The sequence below is a fragment of the Electrophorus electricus genome, chromosome 5 (genome assembly GCF_041902795.1).
Source record: "Electrophorus electricus isolate QZ-2024a chromosome 5, ASM4190279v1, whole genome shotgun sequence".
NCBI lineage: Eukaryota > Metazoa > Chordata > Actinopteri > Gymnotiformes > Gymnotidae > Electrophorus > Electrophorus electricus.
Genome location: NC_137501.1, coordinates 20,842,536 through 20,861,570, shown reverse-complemented (window position 1 = coordinate 20,861,570; position 19,035 = coordinate 20,842,536). Strand labels below are relative to the sequence as shown.

Genomic DNA, 19,035 nt, shown 5'->3' with positions numbered 1-19,035 from the left:
GAATGACTTGGTTCAATAAAACATGAGTTGATCCTGGTTCTTAGGAGGAAATCACAACCATTCCAGTCGATTTTTAGCACTATGGAAGTGGAGTGATCATACAAGTCAATCTTCAGTCAACAACCAGTGGACTGACAACCAGGATTTTTGCAGTTACAGCCATATATTAAATATGCACTTGAATCAGTGAGAGAACATGATAGACTTGGTTACATTAGCAACAAGGGATTTCACTCTTTTTACTGAAGTGCAATACACTTATAATAGAATTGTTGTGTTGAGCATTACAAGCTATCCTAATCATTTGTCATAGAGTGACCTGCCTCCTGCCTATTATAAAAATAATTCTGACTGAACTCTGGTCATGATGCAGTCATTTGATGAAGTCTACATCTCAGGGTGTGAAATTCAGAAGGCACATTTATGCACTGTGTGCTTTCAGGTACTGGTGGCAGTGTGAGCCCAATGACTATGAAAGAAATGAAGACTGTCCTATAACTGGATACAGGTTTGCTGCTGACAATGTATCGACCTGGGCTGTTTATCCCTGTGACTTCCCTGTGGTTGGAATCTGTGAGAAAATGTTAGAATGAATCAGAGTGAATATCAGAAACTGTAGTTGAAATTTTGTTACGTAAAAGTCTTTATTTATCTTTATTTACCAAAATATGTATTATCACTAATAAATGGGTCTGTAGTATCTGCTCTTTAAAAGCCTGAATCAAAATGTACCTTTTCACACAATACTATTAATCCATATATAAATGTGATTATCTCAACTATATGTAAACTATTAACCTCATATTTCATAATAAATCCTTCTCTCCTCACTGTTCTGGACATATATTGATACTTATATTGCTGATCTCTGATGACGCTCTGCCTGTGCTAAATGGCCTTCTGTACTGATGGAAATGGAATTTCATGCTTGACTAGCTCCTCATAAATTATTAGCTGTATTGGACTTGGTCAGTACATCCTCTTTGCTTACTGGAGGCATGTTCAAAGCAGTTCTAGTCTCTCCCTGTCACTCAGCCCTCTAATCCTGCAACTCTGACCAACAGGGCCATTGCTGGGTTGCGTCACTACATTCCCCAGAATCCTATGGGGAGATAATAATTCTCTGAGTACTAATGTTATCTACTTATTTTTAACTCTATTTAATTCCTGTAGGTTAGCTGCTTCGTTGCAAATACTGCCTCTGTTCCTATGAGCGTACTGATGGCGTCGGCCTCCCTAAAGCACGGATCTATCCTCTCACACAGGAGAAGGAATGAGCTATGGAAGCATACATAGAAGAGGCCTAAGCCCAGGGCTTCATTCAACCCTCCAACACTCCTGTTGCCTTTAGATTTTCTTTGTGAAAAAGAAGGATGGAGGCCTCCATACTTGCTTAGATTACAGGGGTCTCAATCAAGTGACTAAGAAATATGCTTATCCCCTCCCTCTGATTTCTAATAGCTTTGGAACAGTTAAGAGATGCTAGGATTTTCATTATACTAGATCTGTGCCTACAATTAGAAAATGGGACAAATGGGGCACTATGAATATAGGGTAATGCCTTTTGGCCTCAGTGTTGCACTCTGTCTTACAGGCATTTGTACACAATGTTCTCAGGCATATGATAGGATAGTTTGTTATCGTATACATTGACAACATCCTCTTATATTCCCGGGACTATGCTACCCATGTTAAACACGTCCGTCAAGTGTTCAGGCATCTACTAGACAATGACTTGTATGTTAAGGGGTAGAAGTGTGAATTTCATCTACAGTCTTTATAATTTTTGTGGTACATTATTAGTGCTAATGGTGTTACTAAAGATGATATTAAGGTTGAAGCTGTTACTAAGTGGCCCACGCAGGGGTCAGTGAAAGAGCTACAATGATTAGGCTTTTTGATCATCTGAAAGAAGAAGAGGCATGTTTCTGGCAAATCCCTCATTCAGTTTTGAAATATGTGGCATGTTCAAAGTGGGAGCAAACACATGAGTGGAAAGACACAAGGAACAATAATAGAATTTAATAATTTAAAAAAACCAGAAGGTAACACTCTGAAGCCTGACCCGACTTTTCCTTTTGTGGTGTAGATACACGCCTCAAACATACGTATAGGGACTGTTCTATCTCAAAGACAGAAGGATTTTAAACTACATCCTGTGGCATATTTTTCCAGAAAGCTGTGCCCAGCTGAACGTAACTATGGAATAGGTGAACAAGAACTGTTAGCCATCAAGCTGACTTTAGAAGAATGGAGACATTGGTTGGAGGGGGCCAACCATCCTTTTTTAGTGATCACTGATCCCCGGAACTTGGAGTATATCTGGTCAGCCAAACGACTGAACCCCCATCAAGCCTATTGGTCATTATTCTTTTCGAGATTCCGTTTCAAGGTTATGTATCACTCGGGGTCCCATAATACTAAAGCAGATGCCCTGTCCTGCATTCACCTAGGAGAGACGGGGGAGGACTCTAATGACCAAGAAAACATCCTTCCCGCCTGGGTGCATTTGGCATCTATATGCTGGGAGATAGACGAGGAAACTAAACAAGGTACCACCATCCCCCGAGCTTGTCCTGCAGGGAAATGGTTTAATATATATTTGTAGTGTAATTATTTTCTATTTATTTTAATTAAACCATAATTCAAGAAACATTAGTTGTACTGCATTTATTATCGTGACAACATATCAGCGTGAATGTGTTCTGATTGTCATTAAGAGCATAATGTGATTAGATTTAGAGACCAAAACAACATATTGATCGAATTATCTTTAATAAATGACGCAACAACAAGCTTCTGAAGGAAATACTAATATTTTCTTAATAGACTTTCAAGAAGTGGTGGGGACAGTGTAAATTGCATATATGGTTTAAAAGGACAAATGAGGGGGCAGTTATTGGCAATTGTCTTGGGTATTTCCAATGCTTGTGTATCATGAGCTGAAAACAAACTTTGTGGTTTACCATGCTCCACAGGTTTTAAATTGACGGGATTTTTGTCAAAACAGAATGCATCCTTTTAAGGTTAGTAGCAGCAAGTTCACACCTTTTTAGATACAATTTACATGCTGGACACCCTCCTATAGAGCTTGGTATCAGTGGTCAAAGCACATTGCTGTTTTGCAGGAGGATACCGAAACCAACAATATAGATGTCGGCACCATTCCCGCGCGTCGCAGTGTGAGTTGCCCCTTGTTCCCCATGGGACACCACAAGGCTGTGGATGAGGAAGATGAGGGAGAAGCAGCAGACTCTGAAGGAAGCGAGAGATGTGGCAGCATCTCCTGCAGATGTGAGTAAATGTATCATAATTTAGTTTCATACAGAAGCCATTTTATACATCATCTCTACTTTGGGTTTTCTGTTTATTTGTCTGGAGTTGGTATTTTCAAAGTGTCCCATTCTTAATGTCATGGTAACCAGAATGACGTCATTTTAATAATATTCTCTGTAACATGTAAGAATAATCTTGGCTCTGCAATAAGAAACACTAATTTTTGTGTTAGGTGTACAGGTAGCAGTCTAAGCAGTCACAATGACAGCAAGCTTTTAGAGTGTGTGACAGCAGTTGTCTGGGCTGTTATGAATAGGAGAGCTTAATTAATTGGTTCTTGTTCCCTCAGAGAGGCTGGATTTCCCAGTTTAAGTGGGGAGTGGAGAAATTGCAGGCAGTTCGGTACACTTGACATATTGTGATGATGCAACTGTAGACACACAAAAGGCGCAGACGGACAAACAAACACACCTACAGACACACACATAAGGAGCAGTAATGCATCGCCTGCTAGCAGCCCCTCAGCTCCCCGCAGTCTTGGCTTGGCAGCCCTAGATCCCCCCAGGAAATTCCAGGGGGCATTCCACTCCCCCTCTGGAGTGACTGCAAACTCCAGTCGTGGCAGCAAAGTGTTTTTTGTCAGCCAGGGGGCAGGTGGCGAGGACTTAGCAGGTCTAGAGGAGAGAGGGCACAGAAGATTAACTGATGAGAAATGAAAGAATTAGTAACTGTATCCAAAGAAAGAGAAGACAGAGAGTCAGAGTGAGGAAGGGTGGACAAAATAGTAGAAGTAAGGTAAGAGGGAGTTATGGAGCACAGATTGTGATGGCAGGAGGAGGAACACGTTGGGGAGGACTGGATGGAAAGAGAAGGAACAGAGAGAGAGAATGAAAAATAGTGATCGTCTGAGAGGTGGAGGGGGGTAACTGCGATGTCTGACGTCATCTGCTTTTCTAAGATGGTGCCGGTGAGGTCGGCTGCCGTCACGACTGCTCCGTCCGCACCTGGCACTTTTTTCGCTCTTTTCGAGATCTTTTTCGCTCTTTTCGCTCTTCCCGCTACCCCTGATTTCTTCGCAGCCCTTCTCTCTCCATACCACGACACATATCTCGTACAGCAGAGATGCCCTTATTTCTCTTAATATACATAGCACTCACCTCAAGCCGTCTCTAACCCCAGACCCAAGAGGGCCGACGGAGATCCTGAGGAAAAACAAAGGACGTGACGCGAGGAAAAGGCCTCGAGGGAAGCGAGCGGCGTCAGGAACAGGCTGAGGGCTCGAGCTCCCTTACCCAGCATCCTGCTAGCCAATGTCCAGTCTCTGGATAACAAGCTCGATGACCTCCGGGCCAGGATAAAGTTCCAGAGGGACATTCGGGACTGCAATCTCCTCTGCTTCACTGAGTCGTAGCTGAACCTAGCGGTACCAAACCATGCCATCCAGCCAGCCAAGTTCTTCTCAGTTCACCGTATGGACAGGACAGCAGATTCAGGGAAGTCGAGAGGCGGTGGAGTGTGTGTGATGGTAAACAACAGCTGGTGCAACAATGCCAATGTTGTTACTCTCGCTCGCTCCTGCTCACCCAACCTGGAGCTGCTTGCCCTCAAGCTTCGTCCTTTCTACCTTCCCCGGCAGTTCATTTCGGTCATTATCAACACCGTGTACATCCCACCTCAGGCCAACATGGACACTGCACTGTGTGAACTTCATGAGGCTCTCACACAGTTTCAGGCACAGGACCGGGATGCTTCACTTATCGTGGTTGGGGATTTCAACAGCGCTAACCTCAAGCGTGCAGTTCCCAACCTTTACCAGCACGTAACCTTCCCCACCAGAGGAAACAGGACACTCGACCACTGCTACACCCCACACAAGGACAGCTACAAGGCACTAGCTCATCCACCGTTTGGTAAGTCGGACCACGCCGCCATCTTCCTCCTACCAAAATATAAACAAAGGCTGAAACGGGAAGCTCCGGTTCAGAGGGAGGTCGCACACTGGACAGACCAATCAGTGGCCGCTCTGCAGGATGCTCTGGATGACGCAGACTGGGACATGTTCCGGGGCAGCACTGATGATGTCAGCGAGTTTACAGAGGCAGTAGTGGGGTTTATTGGGAAACTGGTGGACGACACGATTCCAAGAATCACCATCAAGAAGTTTCCCAACCAGAAGCCCTGGGTGGACAAAACCATCCATGAGGCTCTGAACTCTCGCACAGCTGCCTACAATGCGGGGATCATCAGCAGGAACATGGACGAGTACAAGTCTGCGGCATACAGAGTGCGCAGGGCGGTGAGGGAGGCGAAGCGGTGCTACGGGAAGAAACTAGAGACACAGTTCCAGCAGAATGGCTCTAGATCCCTTTGGCAGGGACTACGGATGATCACAGACTACAGGAGCCCACCCTCCGGACTGAGGAGTGTGGATGAGTCTCTGGCGAACGAGCTGAATACATTCTTCGCTCTCTTCGAGGCTACATCTAGCAGCGCTAATGCTAGCCGCGCTAATGCAAACAGCACTAGTGCTAATGCTAATGCTAGTGCTAGTGCTAATTGTAATGGTACTATCAGCGCAGCCAACAGTACATGCGCAGAGCCTGAACAGCGCCCTCTCATCATTACGGAGAGTGACGTGAGGAGAGTGTTTAAAAGAGTGAATACCAGGAAGGCCGTGGGACCAGACGGTATCTGTGGGAGGGTCCTCAAAGCCTGCGCAGGTCAGCTAGCCCCTGTATTCACCGACATCTTCAATCTCTCCCTGAAGCTCGGTATCATCCCATCCAGCTTCAAGCGATCCACCATTGTCCCCGCCCCGAAGAAACCTCAACCCTCTGACCTCAGTGACTACCGCCCTGTTGCCCTCACATCAGTCGTGATGAAGTGCTTTGAGAAGTTTGTCAGAGATTTCATCACATCTTCACTGCCAGCCTCCATGGACCCACTGCAGTTTGCATACCGCCACAACTGCTCCACTAATGATGGAATTGCACATCTACTGCACACCACACTGACGCACCTGGACGAAGGGAGGGGAAATTATGTTAAAATGCTGTTTGTCGACTACAGTTCAGCATTTAACACCATCATCCCCTCCCTACTCACGACTAAGTTGGAGGATCTAGGACTGCATACATCCCTGTGCGATTGGATCTCCAACTTCCTAACACACAGACCACAATCGGTACGGGTGGGCAACTGTGCCTCATCCACCCTCACCCTCAGCACTGGAGCTCCTCAGGGTTGTGACCTAAGCCCCCTGCTCTACTCACTGTACACCTACGACTGCACAGCCACTTCCAGCTCCACCATCATTGTCAAGTGTGCTGATGACACCATTGTAATGGGCTTGATCTTGGACAACGATGAGAGGGCCTACCTGGAGGAGATTAAACACCTGGAAAACTGGTGCCAGGAAAATAATCTCCTCCTAAACATCAGTAAGACAAAGGAGCTGATCGTGGATTGCAGCAAGAAGCAGGAGCGGCACTACCAACCTGTGAGGATCAGTAGAACCATGGTGGAGAGAGTAGATAGTTTCAGGTACCTTGGTGTTCACATCTCGCAAGACCTATCCTGGTCCCTCCATACCAACTCCCTGGCAAAGAAGGCTCGTCAGCGTCTTTACCACCTCAGACACCTAAGGGACTTCAGACTGCCCTCCAATGTACTGCGGAACTTCTACACCTGCACTATCGAGAGCATCCTCATGGGGAACATCACAGTCTGGTTTGGGAATAGCACCAAGCAGGACAGACAAGCACTCCAAAGGGTAGTGTGTTCAGCAGAGCGCATCACTCACACGGAACTTCCTGACCTGTAGACCATCTACTACAAGCGGTGCCAGACCAAGGATTGTGGATTGTGAAGGACCCCACCCATCCCAACAATAGGCTCTTCTCTCTGTTGAGGTCAGGGAGGCGCTTTCGCTCCCTGAAGACCAAGACAGAGAGACTGAAGAGGAGCTTCTTCCCACAGGCCATTCGGGCCCTGAATCAGGGAAACTGATGAACTGTGGGGACCACCACCACCATGTAACATAACTGTATATATAGAGATATTCTATTCCACCATGTAACATAAAAACTGTAAAAAGTGTAAATATGTCATTTTACAAATAGATCTGTACATTCTGTACATTGTGTACATATACATAGACAACCATATACATGGTACATTGTGCATATAAAAATAATATACATATATTGTACATACATTGTTAATATATATTTGTACATATATAGAATATTTATTTCTCTATGCACCCCTGGTTTCTTTTTTCTGTTTGGACAGAGCACTTTCAACCATTTCACTGCAAGTTGTACTGTGTATGACTGTGTATGTAACAAATAAACCAAACTTGAAACTTGAAACTTGATGTTGTAGTGGTGTGGGTGAAGATCAGGTCTAGAATATTGCCCGCTTTGTGAGTCGGAGGAGAGTGGTTGAGGGTGAGGTTGAATGCTGTCAACAGCAGAAGGATACAGGAGGAATGCAGCTTGTCTGATGGAAGGTTGAAGTCTCCAAGGAGAATGAGTGGATTTCCTTCAATGGGAGATTGACTCAGGAGGATGTCGAACTCAACAATTAAGTGATCTAGGGAACATGGAGGGTGGTAAATGACAATGATAAGTTTGGTGGGGAAAGGCATTGTAATGGCATGAAATTCAAAAGATGAGATGGAAAGAGTAGAGAAGGAAAGTGGAGTGAAACATGTATATGATGATAGCGTTGAGGAGATCTGTGGAGTATGTGGACAGCAATTGAGAGAAACATTTCAGATGCTTGATTTGTGGATGTATGAGATTAAAGATTGAGATATGAGAAGATACTTGATGAGTTTGTGAATTCCATTAGTTCAGATGTCGAAGAACTGATTGAAAGCAAAAACAAAGCCTTCACAGATCTTGATTACATCTGTAGCGGAATGGTCTGAATTTAAGTCAATTCAATAACTGCTGAGCCCGCCCCTCAATTTACATCTAAGGCCAGGACGAAACTACACCTGTAGTGATTAATTACAGCTAACAAGCAAATAACTAGGTTCAGACAATTAGCCTTGAAATTTACAGAATCTAAGGCAAAAGTAAGTGAACTCAGAACCAACCTTAACCAAGCAGAGAATAATCCAACGAATAAAACCATAGCACACAGGGCACAGGAAACAAGTTTGAACTTGTGTGAAAGAAGGGCTTGTGTATCTGTGTGTGTGTGTGTGTGTGTGTGTGTGTCAGTGTGTGTGTCCCATATTGCTTGTTTAATGTTGGGGTATTCAAATGGAAATTGAGAACTTATGCTTTTAACATGGGAAGTTAAACACACTGCCTGCACAAACGAAAATAACTCTCCCATACCATCACGACATTGGAGAGTGTAGGTGACTGCCTAATGCCCATCATCAGTGTGGAGTGTTCCACAACGTTGAGCCTAGTTAGTCCTCATCAGTCATATTTTGAGCTTGTAATACATGTTGAACATAAGTTCACAAATGAATCTATTAATTTGAATGTTTCTGGGCTGGATAAGAGGAAACTTTTAATAGGAAGTCAAAATTATTTTGATGGCAGTGAACAGTTCTAGCTTAGTGCTCAAATAATTGGGATTGACCACAATAGACATATTGTATATATTATATAATATCATATGTTGTATAGTAGAGGTGAAAATAGCTTTGGAAATTGGTTAATAAAATAAATAAACTTTCGTTTGTGAACCTATCTTGAGATTCTAAATGTGACTCTTTGAATGTGACTCCAATAAAACTACTTTCATTCTTCTTGGCTCAAGTGGTAGAGCGCTTGCTTAACATGCGACAGTTAGTGGCATGGATGTCTACCTTCTACAGTGTGTCTTAGCAGCATTGATACACTCTTCGGATGAGTGTGTTGCTCACTGTTGTTAGAATACAATATTTTGGAAGGTGTTTTCACATTATGCAATGAGAGAGGTAGTGGGATCATTGTCCGCATTCTCCAGTACGTCTCTTCTGCAGTGTTACACGTTAAGGATAGGTATGATGCTCAATGTCTTTAGAATTCAAAATCTCCAGTGCCTCTCTTCTGCAGTGGTACACATTAAGGATAAGTATGTTGGTTGCTGTATTTAGTGTACAATGTTTTGTTTTTTTGCCATTATGCGATGCCTCTTGGTAGAGTGTGATTTTCAAGAACTTTAGGAAGCAAATGACTTCTTTACATCACCTGTTTTGGTAGAACAAAGCCCGTCCATGAGCCAAAGCTAGCTGAAGTAGGCCCCATTCCATGAAAACATAGGAGTGGTGTGAAACAGGATTCCTATAATATTGTACCAAGCATACATGCAAGTTGTAGCCGACCCTTCCCTTGTCCAGCTTACAACTAATGAGCTACATTTCAAAAGCGTTTGTGTAGAAGCCACTCTTCAAGCGCCTCTATGTGCAGTGATGAAACATATGATAAGATATTGCAAGTTTCAGGAAATTTTAAATAGGGTCACTGAATTCAAAGTCTTTAGTGCTATTACGCCATGAAAACTTCCGATAGCATAAAAACAGCAACGTCGCAATCATTTTTTAGTAAAAGAAGGTAAAGGTTTATGAAGTACACTTCCGATTGCATAAAAACAGCAACGTCGCAATCAATTTTTAGTAAAAGAACGTAAAGGTTTATGAAGTACACATAAAAAAAAGCACACCATCGGAAGAGGAAATCAGTACCGCACAGTTGCCGAAACCCGGGATTGAACCAGGGACCTTTAGATCTTCAGTCGAACGCTCTCCCAGCTGAGCTATTTTGGCTAGACCGCATGTGCATTTGCCTCCAAGCAGAGAATAATCCAACGAGAAAAACCAAAGCACACAGGGCACAGGAAACAAGTTTGAACTTGTGTGAAAGAAGGGCTTGTGTGTCTGTGTGTGTGTGTGTGTGTCCCATATTGCTTGTTTAATGTTGGGGTATTCAAATGGAAAATGAGAACTTATGCTTTTAACATGGGAAGTTAAACACACTGCCTGCACAAAAGAAAATAACTCTCCCATACCATCACGCCATTGGAGAGTGTTGGTGACTGCCTAATGCCCATCATCAGTGTGGAGTGTTCCACAACGTTGAGCCTAGTTAGTCCTCATCAGTCATATTTTGAGCTTGTAATACATGTTGAATTGGCATTGGTGGTCCGGCATGAGGGTGTAAACACACCAAACTGACATCAATTTTGAGGGTGAAAACACACCAAATTCAACAGCTCATTCCTCATCACCTGTACAAAGGAAACTGGTTGACTGCAATGTCAGATTCATTCGCAAGTTTGTAGGGTTTCCTAAATGTAAAATAATGCTCCTGAGGCTTTAACCCTTATAATCACCTGCTTTGGGTAGGAGAAGCTGCTATAATTTAACAGATACTCTAGATTGAAAGCACTTTCTAAGTCACCAGCAGAATGTCTTTTATGAATCAAAACATGTTAACTGCATTTATGTTGAGTGTCAGTGTCAGGCAGGGAGCATGCAGGAAGGAAGCAGTATTTACAGCTGCATTGATAGGTGCATGCAGTCATAGAAGAGTCTTAATAGAGTCTCATGCACCCCAGAAATGGGATAGGCCTTATTCACTCTGAAAACTACACTTGCCCTCTTGTGGACTTAACATAAGTTCACAAATGAATCTATTCATTTGAATGTTTCTGGGCTGGATAAGAGGAAACTTTTAATAGGAAGTCAAAATAATTTTGATGGCAGTGAACAGTTCTAGCTTAGTGCTCAAATAATTGGGATTGACCACAATAGACATATTGTATATATTATATAATATCATATGTTGTATAGTAGAGGTGAAAATAGCTTTGGAAATTGGTTAATAAAATAAATAAACTTTCGTTTGTGAACCTATCTTGAGATTCTAAATGTGACTCTTTGAATGTGACTCCAATAAAAATACTTTCATTCTTCTTGGCTCAAGTGGTAGAGCGCTTGCTTAACATGCGACAGTTAGTGGCATGGATGTCTACCTTCTCCAGTGTGTCTTAGCAGCATTGATACACTCTTCGGATGAGTGTGTTGCTCACTGTTGTTAGAATACAATATTTTGGAAGATGTTTTCACATTATGCAATGAGAGAGGTAGTGGGATCATTGTCCGCATTCTCCAGTACGTCTCTTCTGCAGTGTTACACGTTAAGGATAAGTATGATGCTCAATGTCTTTAGAATTCAAAATCTCCAGTGCCTCTCTTCTGCAGTGGTACACATTAAGGATAAGTATGTTGGTTGCTGTATTTAGTGTACAATGTTTTGTTTTTTTGCCATTATGCGATGCCTCTTGGTAGAGTGTGATTTTCAAGAACTTTAGGAAGCAAATGACTTCTTTACATCACCTGTTTTGGTAGAACAAAGCCCATCCATGAGCCAAAGCTAGCTGAAGTAGGCCCCATTCCATGAAAACATAGGAGTGGTGTGAAACAGGATTCCTATAATATTGTACCAAGCATACATGCAAGTTGACGCCGACCCTTCCCTTGTCCAGCTTACAACTAATGAGCTACATTTCAAAAGCGTTTGTGCAGAAGCCACTCTTCAAGCGCCTCTATGTGCAGTGATGAAACATATGATAAGATATTGCAAGTTTCAGGAAATTTTAAATAGGGTCACTGAATTCAAAGTCTTTAGTGCTATTACGCCATGAAAACTTCCGATAGCATAAAAACAGCAACGTCGCAATCATTTTTTAGTAAAAGAAGGTAAAGGTTTATGAAGTACACTTCCGATTGCATAAAAACAGCAACGTCGCAATCAATTTTTAGTAAAAGAACGTAAAGGTTTATGAAGTACACATAAAAAAAAGCACACCATCGGAAGAAGAAATCAGTACCGCACAGTTGCCGAAACCCGGGATTGAACCAGGGACCTTTAGATCTTCAGTCTAACGCTCTCCCAGCTGAGCTATTTCGGCTAGACCGCATGTGCATTTGCCTCCAAGCAGAGAATAATCCAACGAGAAAACCCAAAGCACACAGGGCACAGGAAACAAGTTTGAACTTGTGTGAAAGAAGGGCTTGTGTGTCTGTGTGTGTGTGTGTGTGTGTCCCATATTGCTTGTTTAATGTTGGGGTATTCAAATGGAAAATGAGAACTTATGCTTTTAACATGGGAAGTTAAACACACTGCCTGCACAAAAGAAAATAACTCTCCCATACCATCACGCCATTGGAGAGTGTTGGTGACTGCCTAATGCCCATCATCAGTGTGGAGTGTTCCACAACGTTGAGCCTAGTTAGTCCTCATCAGTCATATTTTGAGCTTGTAATACATGTTGAATTGGCATTGGTGGTCCGGCATGAGGGTGTAAACACACCAAACTGACATCAATTTTGAGGGTGAAAACACACCAAAATCAACAGCTCATTCCTCATCACCTGTACAAAGGAAACTGGTTGACTGCAATGTCAGATTCATTCGCAAGTTTGTAGGGTTTCCTAAATGTAAAATAATGCTCCTGAGGCTTTAACCCTTATAATCACCTGCTTTGGGTAGGAGAAGCTGCTATAATTTAACAGATACTCTAGATTGAAAGCACTTTCTAAGTCACCAGCAGAATGTCTTTTATGAATCAAAACATGTTAACTGCATTTATGTTGAGTGTCAGTGTCAGGCAGGGAGCATGCAGGAAGGAAGCAGTATTTACAGCTGCATTGATAGGTGGATGCAGTCATAGAAGAGTCTTAATAGAGTCTCATGCACCCCAGAAATGGGATAGGCCTTATTCACTCTGAAAACTACACTTGCCCTCTTGTGGACTTAACATAAGTTCACAAATGAATCTATTCATTTGAATGTTTCTGGGCTGGATAAGAGGAAACTTTTAATAGGAAGTCAAAATAATTTTGATGGCAGTGAACAGTTCTAGCTTAGTGCTCAAATAATTGGGATTGACCACAATAGACATATTGTATATATTATATAATATCATATGTTGTATAGTAGAGGTGAAAATAGCTTTGGAAATTGGTTAATAAAATAAATAAACTTTCGTTTGTGAACCTATCTTGAGATTCTAAATGTGACTCTTTGAATGTGACTCCAATAAAAATACTTTCATTCTTCTTGGCTCAAGTGGTAGAGCGCTTGCTTAACATGCGACAGTTAGTGGCATGGATGTCTACCTTCTCCAGTGTGTCTTAGCAGCATTGATACACTCTTCGGATGAGTGTGTTGCTCACTGTTGTTAGAATACAATATTTTGGAAGATGTTTTCACATTATGCAATGAGAGAGGTAGTGGGATCATTGTCCGCATTCTCCAGTACGTCTCTTCTGCAGTGTTACACGTTAAGGATAAGTATGATGCTCAATGTCTTTAGAATTCAAAATCTCCAGTGCCTCTCTTCTGCAGTGGTACACATTAAGGATAAGTATGTTGGTTGCTGTATTTAGTGTACAATGTTTTGTTTTTTTGCCATTATGCGATGCCTCTTGGTAGAGTGTGATTTTCAAGAACTTTAGGAAGCAAATGACTTCTTTACATCACCTGTTTTGGTAGAACAAAGCCCATCCATGAGCCAAAGCTAGCTGAAGTAGGCCCCATTCCATGAAAACATAGGAGTGGTGTGAAACAGGATTCCTATAATATTGTACCAAGCATACATGCAAGTTGACGCCGACCCTTCCCTTGTCCAGCTTACAACTAATGAGCTACATTTCAAAAGCGTTTGTGCAGAAGCCACTCTTCAAGCGCCTCTATGTGCAGTGATGAAACATATGATAAGATATTGCAAGTTTCAGGAAATTTTAAATAGGGTCACTGAATTCAAAGTCTTTAGTGCTATTACGCCATGAAAACTTCCGATAGCATAAAAACAGCAACGTCGCAATCATTTTTTAGTAAAAGAAGGTAAAGGTTTATGAAGTACACTTCCGATTGCATAAAAACAGCAACGTCGCAATCAATTTTTAGTAAAAGAACGTAAAGGTTTATGAAGTACACATAAAAAAAAGCACACCATCGGAAGAAGAAATCAGTACCGCACAGTTGCCGAAACCCGGGATTGAATCAGGGACTTTTAGATCTTCAGTCTAACGCTCTCCCAGCTGAGCTATTTCCGCTAGACCGCATGTGCATTTGCCTCCAAGCAGAGAATAATCCAACGAGAAAAACCAAAGCACACAGGGCACAGGAAACAAGTTTGAACTTGTGTGAAAGAAGGGCTTGTGTGTCTGTGTGTGTGTGTGTGTGTCCCATATTGCTTGTTTAATGTTGGGGTATTCAAATGGAAAATGAGAACTTATGCTTTTAACATGGGAAGTTAAACACACTGCCTGCACAAAAGAAAATAACTCTCCCATACCATCACGCCATTGGAGAGTGTTGGTGACTGCCTAATGCCCATCATCAGTGTGGAGTGTTCCACAACGTTGAGCCTAGTTAGTCCTCATCAGTCATATTTTGAGCTTGTAATACATGTTGAATTGGCATTGGTGGTCCGGCATGAGGGTGTAAACACACCAAACTGACATCAATTTTGAGGGTGAAAACACACCAAAATCAACAGCTCATTCCTCATCACCTGTACAAAGGAAACTGGTTGACTGCAATGTCAGATTCATTCGCAAGTTTGTAGGGTTTCCTAAATGTAAAATAATGCTCCTGAGGCTTTAACCCTTATAATCACCTGCTTTGGGTAGGAGAAGCTGCTATAATTTAACAGATACTCTAGATTGAAAGCACTTTCTAAGTCACCAGCAGAATGTCTTTTATGAATCAAAACATGTTAACTGCATTTATGTTGAGTGTCAGTGTCAGGCAGGGAAGGAGGCAGGGAGCATGCAGGAAGGAAGCAGTATTTACAGCTGCATTGATAGGTGCATGCAGTCATAGAAGAGTCTTAATAGAGTCTCATGCACCCCAGAAATGGGAAAGGACTTATTCACTCTGAAAACTACACTTGCCCTCTTGTGGACTTAACATAAGTTCACAAATGAATCTATTCATTTGAATGTTTCTGGGCTGGATAAGAGGAAACTTTTAATAGGAAGTCAAAATAATTTTGATGGCAGTGAACAGTTCTAGCTTAGTGCTCAAATAATTGGGATTGACCACAATAGACATATTGTATATATTATATAATATCATATGTTGTATAGTAGAGGTGAAAATAGCTTTGGAAATTGGTTAATAAAATAAATAAACTTTCGTTTGTGAACCTATCTTGAGATTCTAAATGTGACTCTTTGAATGTGACTCCAATAAAAATACTTTCATTCTTCTTCGCTCAAGTGGTAGAGCGCTTGCTTAACATGCGACAGTTAGTGGCATGGATGTCTACCTTCTCCAGTGTGTCTTAGCAGCATTGATACACTCTTCGGATGAGTGTGTTGCTCACTGTTGTTAGAATACAATATTTTGGAAGGTGTTTTCACATTATGCAATGAGAGAGGTAGTGGGATCATTGTCCGCATTCTCCAGTACGTCTCTTCTGCAGTGTTACACGTTAAGGATAAGTATGATGCTCAATGTCTTTAGAATTCAAAATCTCCAGTGCATCTCTTCTGCAGTGGTACACATTAAGGATAAGTATGTTGGTTGCTGTATTTAGTGTACAATGTTTTGTTTTTTTGCCATTATGCGATGCCTCTTGGTAGAGTGTGATTTTCAAGAACTTTAGGAAGCAAATGACTTCTTTACATCACCTGTTTTGGTAGAACAAAGCCCATCCATGAGCCAAAGCTAGCTGAAGTAGGCCCCATTCCATGAAAACATAGGAGTGGTGTGAAACAGGATTCCTATAATATTGTACCAAGCATACATGCAAGTTGACGCCGACCCTTCCCTTGTCCAGCTTACAACTAATGAGCTACATTTCAAAAGCGTTTGTGCAGAAGCCACTCTTCAAGCGCCTCTATGTGCAGTGATGAAACATATGATAAGATATTGCAAGTTTCAGGAAATTTTAAATAGGGTCACTGAATTCAAAGTCTTTAGTGCTATTACGCCATGAAAACTTCCGATAGCATAAAAACAGCAACGTCGCAATCATTTTTTAGTAAAAGAAGGTAAAGGTTTATGAAGTACACTTCCGATTGCATAAAAACAGCAACGTCGCAATCAATTTTTAGTAAAAGAACGTAAAGGTTTATGAAGTACACATAAAAAAAAGCACACCATCGGAAGAAGAAATCAATACCGCACAGTTGCCGAAACCCGGGATTGAACCAGGGACCTTTAGATCTTCAGTCTAACGCTCTCCCAGCTGAGCTATTTCAGCTAGACTGCATGTGCATTTGCCTCCAAGCAGAGAATAATCCAACGAGAAAAACCAAAGCACACAGGGCACAGGAAACAAGTTTGAACTTGTGTGAAAGAAGGGCTTGTGTGTCTGTGTGTGTGTGTGTGTGTGTCCCATATTGCTTGTTTAATGTTGGGGTATTCAAATGGAAAATGAGAATTTATGCTTTTAACATGGGAAGTTAAACACACTGCCTGCACAAAAGAAAATAACTCTCCCATACCATCACGCCATTGGAGAGTGTTGGTGACTGCCTAATGCCCATCATCAGTGTGGAGTGTTCCACAACGTTGAGCCTAGTTAGTCCTCATCAGTCATATTTTGAGCTTGTAATACATGTTGAATTGGCATTGGTGGTCCGGCATGAGGGTGTAAACACACCAAACTGACATCAATTTTGAGGGTGAAAACACACCAAAATCAACAGCTCATTCCTCATCACCTGTACAAAGGAAACTGGTTGACTGCAATGTCAGATTCATTCGCAAGTTTGTAGGGTTTCCTAAATGTAAAATAATGCTCCTGAGGCTTTAACCCTTATAATCACCTGCTTTGGGTAGGAGAAGCTGCTATAATTTAACAGATACTCTAGATTGAAAGCACTTTCTAAGTCACCAGCAGAATGTCTTTTATGAATCAAAACATGTTAACTGCATTTATGTTGAGTGTCAGTGTCAGGCAGGGAAGGAGGCAGGGAGCATGCAGGAAGGAAGCAGTATTTACAGCTGCATTGATAGGTGCATGCAGTCATAGAAGAGTCTTAATAGAGTCTCATGCACCCCAGAAATGGGAAAGGCCTTATTCACTCTGAAAACTACACTTGCCCTCTTGTGGACTTAACATAAGTTCACAAATGAATCTATTCATTTGAATGTTTCTGGGCTGGATAAGAGGAAACTTTTAATAGGAAGTCAAAATAATTTTGATGGCAGTGAACAGTTCTAGCTTAGTGCTCAAATAATTGGGATTGACCACATTAGACATATTGTATATATTATATAATATCATATGTTGTATAGTAGAGGTGAAAATAGCTTTGGAAATTGGTTAATAAAATAAATAAACTTTCGTTTGTGAACCTATCTTGAGATTCTAAATGTGACTCTTTGAATGTGACTCCAATAAAAATACTTTCATTCTTCTTCGCTCAAGTGGTAGAGCGCTTGCTTAACATGCGACAGTTAGTGGCATGGATGTCTACCTTCTCCAGTGTGTCTTAGCAGCATTGATACACTCTTCGGATGAGTGTGTTGCTCACTGTTGTTAGAATACAATATTTTGGAAGGTGTTTTCACATTATGCAATGAGAGAGGTAGTGGGATCATTGTCCGCATTCTCCAGTACGTCTCTTCTGCAGTGTTACACGTTAAGGATAAGTATGATGCTCAATGTCTTTAGAATTCAAAATCTCCAGTGCCTCTCTTCTGCAGTGGTACACATTAAGGATAAGTATGTTGGTTGCTGTATTTAGTGTACAATGTTTTGTTTTTTTGCCATTATGCGATGCCTCTTGGTAGAGTGTGATTTTCAAGAACTTTAGGAAGCAAATGACTTCTTTACATCACCTGTTTTGGTAGAACAAAGCCCATCCATGAGCCAAAGCTAGCTGAAGTAGGCCCCATTCCATGAAAACATAGGAGTGGTGTGAAACAGGATTCCTATAATATTGTACCAAGCATACATGCAAGTTGATGCCGACCCTTCCCTTGTCCAGCTTACAACTAATGAGCTACATTTCAAAAGCGTTTGTGCAGAAGCCACTCTTCAAGCGCCTCTATGTGCAGTGATGAAACATATGATAAGATATTGCAAGTTTCAGGAAATTTTAAATAGGGTCACTGAATTCAAAGTCTTTAGTGCTATTACGCCATGAAAACTTCCGATAGCATAAAAACAGCAACGTCGCAATCATTTTTTAGTAAAAGAAGGTAAAGGTTTATGAAGTACACTTCCGATTGCATAAAAACAGCAACGTCGCAATCAATTTTTAGTAAAAGAACGTAAAGGTTTATGAAGTACACATAAAAAAAAGCACACCATCGGAAGAGGAAATCAGTACCGCACAGTTGCCGAAACCCGCGATTGAACCAGGGACCTTTAGATCTTCAGTCGAACGCTCTCCCAGCTGAGCTATTTCGGCTAGACCGCATGCGCATTTGCCTCCAAGCAGAGAATAATCCAACGAGAAAAACCAAAGCACACAGGGCACAGGAAACAAGTTTGAACTTGTGTGAAAGAAGGGCTTGTGTGTCTGTGTGTGTGTGTGTGTGTCCCATATTGCTTGTTTAATGTTGGGGTATTCAAATGGAAAATGAGAACTTATGCTTTTAACATGGGAAGTTAAACACACTGCCTGCACAAAAGAAAATAACTCTCCCATACCATCACGCCATTGGAGAGTGTTGGTGACTGCCTAATGCCCATCATCAGTGTGGAGTGTTCCACAACGTTGAGCCTAGTTAGTCCTCATCAGTCATATTTTGAGCTTGTAATACATGTTGAATTGGC

General features: G+C 41.8%; 5 non-coding genes and 1 pseudogene across 5 annotated transcripts; 1 reads left to right on the top strand and 5 right to left on the bottom strand.

Moving 5' to 3' along the window:
- The window catches only part of LOC145657974 (uncharacterized), a 164,929-nt pseudogene that overhangs the window by 25,419 nt on the left and 120,475 nt on the right, over positions 1–19,035 (top strand).
- On the bottom strand, positions 9,979–10,051 carry trnaf-gaa (transfer RNA phenylalanine (anticodon GAA)). Its single transcript has one exon. It is a non-coding gene; the product is annotated as a tRNA-Phe (tRNA).
- On the bottom strand, positions 12,126–12,198 carry trnaf-gaa (transfer RNA phenylalanine (anticodon GAA)). The gene has a single exon. It is a non-coding gene; the product is annotated as a tRNA-Phe (tRNA).
- trnaf-gaa (transfer RNA phenylalanine (anticodon GAA)) lies at positions 14,275–14,347 on the bottom strand. The gene has a single exon. It is a non-coding gene; the product is annotated as a tRNA-Phe (tRNA).
- On the bottom strand, positions 16,434–16,506 carry trnaf-gaa (transfer RNA phenylalanine (anticodon GAA)). The gene has a single exon. It is a non-coding gene; the product is annotated as a tRNA-Phe (tRNA).
- trnaf-gaa (transfer RNA phenylalanine (anticodon GAA)) lies at positions 18,595–18,667 on the bottom strand. The gene has a single exon. It is a non-coding gene; the product is annotated as a tRNA-Phe (tRNA).